Source organism: Corvus brachyrhynchos, unplaced genomic scaffold, assembly GCF_000691975.1.
Source record: "Corvus brachyrhynchos isolate BGI_N302 unplaced genomic scaffold, ASM69197v1 scaffold28, whole genome shotgun sequence".
In the NCBI taxonomy this organism is placed as follows: Eukaryota; Metazoa; Chordata; class Aves; order Passeriformes; family Corvidae; genus Corvus; species Corvus brachyrhynchos.
This window is the reverse complement of record NW_008246058.1, coordinates 3973509-3980760: the sequence shown is the minus strand read 5'-3', so window position 1 is coordinate 3980760 and position 7252 is coordinate 3973509. Positions and strand designations below refer to the sequence as shown.

General features: G+C 43.4%; 1 protein-coding gene across 1 annotated transcript in view; it reads left to right on the top strand.

Moving 5' to 3' along the window:
• Positions 1 to 7252, top strand: part of ZHX2 (zinc fingers and homeoboxes 2) — a 49395-nt gene that overhangs the window by 24578 nt on the left and 17565 nt on the right.

The following is a 7252-nucleotide window of genomic DNA, read 5'->3' as shown; positions in this document are numbered from 1 at the left end:
GCAAAGTCTATGGAGAAAAGCATGCTTGGTGCGGGTGGGTTGCCATGGAAAGAACTGCCACATCGCACAGAGTTCATGGTGGAGTGTCTGGTGGCTGTTTCTTTTTGAGAGAATTTTTACAAACGTTTTAAAACCGAGTGACCATCTAAATTAATGCAAGCTGGTCATAGAATCAGTGTCTCTTGAAATCATATCATTAAGGATTTTTTTTCATTTTTTGTTCTTTCCTTTGGAAGGAGTGCACATGTGTTTTGGCAAACAAATACTGAATATTAGTGTCCCACTGGATTTTGATGACTGGATGGTTGGAGCCTGTTTTGCAGCTCTGAGGAGAGAGCAGGAAGGAGGAGGGTTTGCTAGAGAGGGTGGGGGTGAGCATAAGCCCTGGGCACGCTACTGCAGGCCTGGTCCTGGCATCCCAGAAACAGGAGGAGAAGAAACCAAGTTTTAAAAAATTCTTTAAAAAAAGATTTAAACAAATAACCTTCAGTGAGAAGCCGTTTTATGGAGCAGTGCTCCTCCTTTTCTGCATTTCTCAAGTATTGCTCAAGCATCATTGTTACAGTTTCTTCATCTGGAGAAGCTATGAAGTAGCCCTAGGGGAAATCCAAGCACCAGGGAGACAGAGAGGCTGATGCCTGCGCTGACTCCAGCTCTGAGCCAGAGCTGGGAATAGTGAGTATGCTGGGATTAAAATGTGTGGGAGGAGGCAACTGCCAAGCATACTTTGTCACACTTAGGTGTTCTGATGGTAAACCCTTCCACTGGTAAGAAATAAATGAATGGGAGGTTTAGCCGGTTCTTCTGTTGTTGTTGTTTTCCTTGGCATTTTATTCCTCAGTACAGTAATAATTTTTCCATGTGAAACATGGTTCCTTTTGTGGTTTGGGATTGTAAGGGGTGTTCCAGGGGTGTTTCGTGCCAAAGCATCCAGGCTGCGGATGGTCCAGATCAAACTCAGTCATGAAAGTAGGAACTGGTTTGATCAGCATCCCTTGATGTTTAAAATGAGAAGTAGAAGAAACAAAACATGTCCTTCTTTGTGGCATGTGCTGGGGAGAAAGTCTCCAAAGGCATGGATTGTGCTTGTCTGATTGTATTTACAACTGTGTCAATTCCTACTATTTTTTTATATGTATCAGGTCTTAAGAAACTTCATTTACTTCCTAAGATCCTTTTCACTCTCTTCCACTGTATATTTCCAGAAGAATCCCTGGTTCTTTTGAACTAGAGCATTAAATAGTGTGTGAATGATCCAGTAATCATTTCCTCTTTGTACTTCCGGAGTGAAATGAAAATGCGGAGACATTTGCATCCTGCTAAATCCCACTTTATTCCAGCAGCATAGTGTTGGGGTGTCCTCATCTTCTGTCCCCTGCATCCCATGTCGGTATCCTTTCCTAGAGCTCCAGGGTGCTGGCAGCTCCTGTCCTGGCCTAGGGACCCTCATTTCAAGGGCCTGTTGAGGAAAAGGTGGGACAGGCTGGATTCAGAGCTGCTACGTTGAAAAAAAAAAAAGTTACGTATACGTGCACACACAGCCTGGCAGATCAAACACAGAGAAAGGTTGCACAAAGGAATCACATGCTGTTAGGTGAGATCAGATGTGTCTGCCAAGTTTCTGGCCTCTTGAAGACAAGAATATACCTGGAAATTTGAGAGCCTTACATTCAGGTGGTCTTGTAGTATCCAAGTAGAAAAAGTTGTGCAGAGAGATGGAGGGGAGAGCTCTGGCACTCGCTCAGATTCATCCTTGCAGCAAGTCTGGGTCAAGGTCACGAGAATTAAAGGCTCCCGAAAGCAGTGACCGCTCCCCTGTCTCCACCGGCCTGCAGCACTTGATATGGGGGAAGAAGGATTTCATGTTGGGGAGGGGGACAGTGTTTGGGTTTGTGGGTCACAGTCACTGGGGGAGTGTTTCTAACCCAGCTACGGAAACCCAACTGTGTGACAAGGGGGAAGGATTGCATTGTATGCTCAACTTCTGGCACGGACAAAGGTCCTTTGTGGCTGTGCCAAATTCTCCCGGCAGCAAAACTGTTACTGTGCACAGAGGGCAGTGGCTCTGCCCTGTGACAAATTGCAGCAGCCACGGGTGCTGCAGGAAGAGGAAACTCATTTGATCCCGTGATCTCCAGGGGAAAAATGGCGTTTGTGTGCCTGCCTGATAGGTGCCTATGGGGACACTTAAACTGTACATACCCACCTGAAACCTCAGCGTCCTGTGTGGCAAGACAGGCCTTTTCCCCATAAGTAAGCACAGTTTTGAAAGGCTTTCTGACTCTGGGGGTTTTGTTTGGTTTTGGGGGGGTTTTATTAAAAAATCATATTGATAATCAATGATTTTCCTAGGGAAAATAAACATTTGATTGGGAGCATATTTGTTGGCCAACTGGAGAAATTAGAATACTGTCACTCGGTGGATAACTTCAACTCCAAACAGCTTTTGATTTCGCACTTCATAGGGTGTAGACATCTGGAACATCAGTGATGCTTCAGCTGGCTTCTGGTTTCTGATGGCAGACAGTAGTTGGTGTCTTGGTTTTGTATTAGATGCCTTAAATGCTCAGTAAGCTGAAGAAAGTGTTTTGTAATCTGCAGTGAAGGGAAAGCATGCAAATGTTTCAAAAGGATCTTGCTGGACTTGCTATTTATTGTCTCATCCTCTACTGTGGAACATGGTAGGTTCTCTGTGACACAGTTTACAGGATTACTTTAAAACAAAGTGTTTTGTATGTGTATGAGGACTGGGTGCTTACTAGGAGAAGGAGAAATAATTAAATACACTTTGAAAACAAAGTACTGAGATAAAACTTGAAGGTAATAAGGGGGAAATTATGTGTAGGGGTGATCTGAGTGGGAATTGCAAGTAATGAAGTACAGCAGATGTAGTAAAACAACTTCAACAAGCACTGGTACAGCACGTGATTAAAATGACAGAAAGCAGTGTAACTAAGCATCTTTTAGATGGTCGCTTTTTTCAGCATTTGACCTCAGAGATGACGGAGGAACTGACCAAGGAATAATGTGATGCATGCTAGGAATGCTTAGCTTGTACCACCAACAAGCAGAAAAAAAAATGTATGCTCTTGACTGAAAATGGTGTGGGTCAACTCATCCAGGACCTCCAGAGAAAGAGAAGAGAACAAGTGCATTGATGGTGCCCACAGATGTTGTGTGAGATGGGATTGTCACAAGAAGATCTCCCATCACATGGAAACCCTCCCTAAAATACTTTTTTTTTCCAGAATTATGGCAAAAAGTGGAAAGGGGAGGAGTTCTTGAACTGTAGGGTTCAAGCAAAGGAAGACCAGGAGGAATTGGTGTGGTTTTTGCTAACGATATGCTTTGCAGCAGTTGCAGAGGACGGTAGCTTTTATTTTGGGTAAGGACAGGGGGAGGTTTAGCAACCTCAGTAGAGAAGCTTCCCTCTTGTATATGTGCGCCTGGCCTAAGGAGTGATTTCTGAGAGAAGGCAGAAGAGTTCAGACCTTTTATATTTAGACTCTTCCTCTCGGAGAAAGTTGTGGTGGTTTTGTGACTTTGGTGCTTTTTTGCTGGGACCTACTCTATGCGTACCAGCTCCTTTCACAGGGGCTGTTAAATGTTTTCCACTTGTGAGCTTGGAGAATAACCTGAATTTACTGGAGATTGGAGCAGTAACCAAAAACCTCGAAGCAGTTTCCAGCCCTGCTGAAGACCTTGGTAAGGCATGATTTTTGCACTGTGCTTCCCTGTTTTGGTGGCAGCAATGTGTAAATTGAATTGGCCATTTAGCAAAGCCTCTGCCATGCTCTCTTCATGCCTTAATTGCCCATTTGAGCAGTGGGAATAACAGCAGTGCCCTAACTCAAAAGCCTGCTGTGAGAATAGGTGTCTTAACAGCTGTAAAGACTCCAAATATTGGACCAGTGGGATCCTCTGATCACCACAGGTCATTAACTATCTTAAGACAGACTTCTACATGAGGGGAAAGGACCTAAAAAAGATACTTGCTTTACATGGTGGGTGGAAGTCACGTCATTGCTGTTAGAAAAGCCTCTAAATGCGGAATGTACATTTTTCATGGTCTGATACATGGCCACTTTTAAAACAGCATTTTCTTTAAGCAAGTAGAGCACAACAAAAGATAATGTAAAATGCGATGAGAGTGAGCGAAAATTATTTACACCAAGATATTTGCAGTTCCCCTTCATTGAACCAAATCTGCTCATCACCAGGAAGCTGAGGAGATCAGACTGATGCAAAGCACTGCCTATGCAGTTCTTCCAAGCATCTCACTCCTCTTAGCCAGCAGCAGACAACTTTCCCACGTGCTGCTTTTTGTCTCTGTCTTGGCTGGGAGATTGGGGTCTGGCTATAGTAGTGGAAAAATTGTGTTGGGTTCGAAGAAGGAGATGTCTTTTCCTAGCAATATAAGGGTTCATCTGTATCAGACAGGAGTCTCCTAAGTAGAGATCTAGGCTGGGAAACACACATGCATCATCTGCCAGCACTTGAAGGTCATTCATCTGAGTTTATCTTGTGAATGTGGCTCTGGGCACAGGCAGCATGAGTGTCTGCAGCTCTACTTGTATGGGGTCTGCTTGCACATGGCAAACAGCACATGGCATTTTGACATGGGGCACCTGAGGTTTGCCTCCTCGGTTCATCAGGTCGCTGAACTGTGTGAGTTAGGCCAACAGCTGATGCTTCATGTGCTTAAAATTGGAGCTGCCCTGAAGTGCCTTGGGCACCAGCTTTGTTTGGTATCCCCTGGCTGAGCTTGGAGGTCACTGGGTGTTCAGGTCCTGTGAAAATTCATGTGGCAGTTTCCAGGCGTGGTCTTGTTTTGAAAAAGATATGTTGAAATTCCTGCTTCTGGAAGTGTTGAGGTGAAATGTTCCCATTTCATTACTGTGCAAGTATTCAGTGTGGTAGGCTGCAAGACACAGCTTTGTACCCCAAACCCAGCTTTTGGGCTTCCTCCTTCAACAGCATCTGGTACTGTAGCTCAGGAGTTTCCATTCAGGAATTAATATTTTTAGTTGTTAGAGTTTATAAGCCAGACCTGATGTTTTAAAAGGCAAAATTACTGTGTACTGAAGCTGTTCCCAGTAGTGCAGAGGTTCAGACTGTATAAGCAGTGTCAATCAAGATGACTTGAAGCAACAGCTGTTGAGTTCACCAATGTGTAGATGAGTGGATAGGGAAATGGGGACAGGAGAGAACAGCAGTGCTTGTGGGCCACAGGTAAAACCATCCTGTGGGGGGGGACATCATGCTGCTGTGCTTGTAGCATGTTATCCTCTTGTCTGCACTTCTCATTGGGGAATATGAAGATACCCAGAGAAGCCCTTGGCGGGGAAGAAAGAGGTACAGTGATTCATCAGCTGTATAAATCACAAACCATCTGCATTTTCCGAAAACATTGTGAATGAGTCAAGCAGGGAGCTGTGCAGCTATAGACACACAGGTTACTAATGTTTTCTGTTAATTACTGATCCCCTTCCTCTCTTGGGAGTTCCATAGACTCTTTCAGTGCTGCAGTTGTGGTGAACGAGGCTGATGGAGATGCTGCTTCCCATATAGGACAAACAGAGTTGGCCAAACCGCCCATAGGTGTTGGTGTACGCCTTGTCTTGTTCAGACATGACATGCTGGTGATAGAAGTTTCTTCTCCTTTGTTTTTCCCTCAAATCTAAGCACTTTTTAGAAGTGGTCACCAACACAGTCCTGTGGCCTCAGCCTTCTCTCCTTCCCCTCCTTCAGCGCCTCTGGGTGCTTTTTCCCATTTCCTGCTGTGGTATGTGCCATGTATGTGTCAGAGCCGAGACATGCAGGGCTCTAGGGGATACTTCTTGAGAAGTGAAAGGTTTTGGGGGTTTTTTTTGAGAAATTCTGAGCTCATTTCTATCTTGCAGACTTGTAAGAGGGGTACCTAGAATGTGCATGTGATTTTTATTTTGTTTTCTCCTTTGCAGCTGACCTGCAAAAGTGTTTGAGAGCCTTGATAATTTTATTTGGAAAAGTTGACACTTAACTGACTAAAGGCAGGATACTGTGGTTCCCAGAGCAGAAAAATTTGAGAAGGGATACAAGTAGTGTAAGAAGTACTAAAGCAGGAAAACTTCTGCGCTGTTGCTTAAAGTTTTGTAAGCAAAGTAAAGAAATCAAATGTCTGGATTCTGTCACAGCTCGTCTTCTTTCTACTTTGGAAGAAATTTAATTTAAAGTGTCTCTATAGTAACAATAAATCTGAAGAGAGAAAATATGTAATAATATATAAAATATATAGTTGCATTGGAAATGTGTACAGCTGTTCCTTGTCTAGGTGGCTGTGTTATGGAATGGCAGATGACATGAAGGAGAAAGGGGACCAGATGTCACTGTTAAGATATTTGATCTAAACAAATAAGAAATGATTACTTAAAATTGTTCTAAGCAAAGAATACTTATTTTAACATACCCACCCTTTCCCAGAAAAAAAAAAAATCATTCTTTAAAGCGTATTTGAAAGGAAGTTAAGCTGAATTCTAACAGGATAAGCTATTCTTTTCCTGCATAAAATAGTAAACGGATACATCCAGCATTTAACCCACTAAGCTGAAGGTAGTGTCTACAGATAATTTTTATTTTGTGTCTGTGAGTCTCTTGTCCCCTACCACATGATGCTGGATAAAAACTAAATACAAAAAATTACTTATATCTAGTGACTTTAATTTAGTCCAATGATGATAACTCAAGGAATTGCACAGAGAAGTAATTAAACTAATTAGAATGAATGTTTTTATAGCATTTCTATTTCTCTCATAAGAAGTCTGTTGGTCTTTATTTCTCTCTTCTGAACATGCAAATACCTACCCTAGGAGTAAACACTAAACACATCACTGATAAAAGGAGATAATTTTGATAGGGTACATGACTATTATTTTGGAGCTTGCTACCCCTGGAAGCCACCAATGGAGGGTGATGGACAGAGGATCAGCCCCCTCTGTGGGTGTTGAGAACATTTGCTGATGAATCTGACTGTATCTTGCATGGGTTGTTTGTGCATCATCTTGCTTGGAAGAGGTCAGTTTGTATTCCTCCTTCCCAAAGAAGAGAGCGACGCCTCAGCAGGGCATCCACTATCACCCTCTGGGTTTTGAGTGTGCACAGCCAAGTGCCACTGGGATTTGGGGTCCTTTTGTGTCCCTGAGCATCTGTGACTCCAGAGCAGGGCACCAGCTAAGTCACATGTTAAGCAGGACATGGATGCATGTGCCTGTGG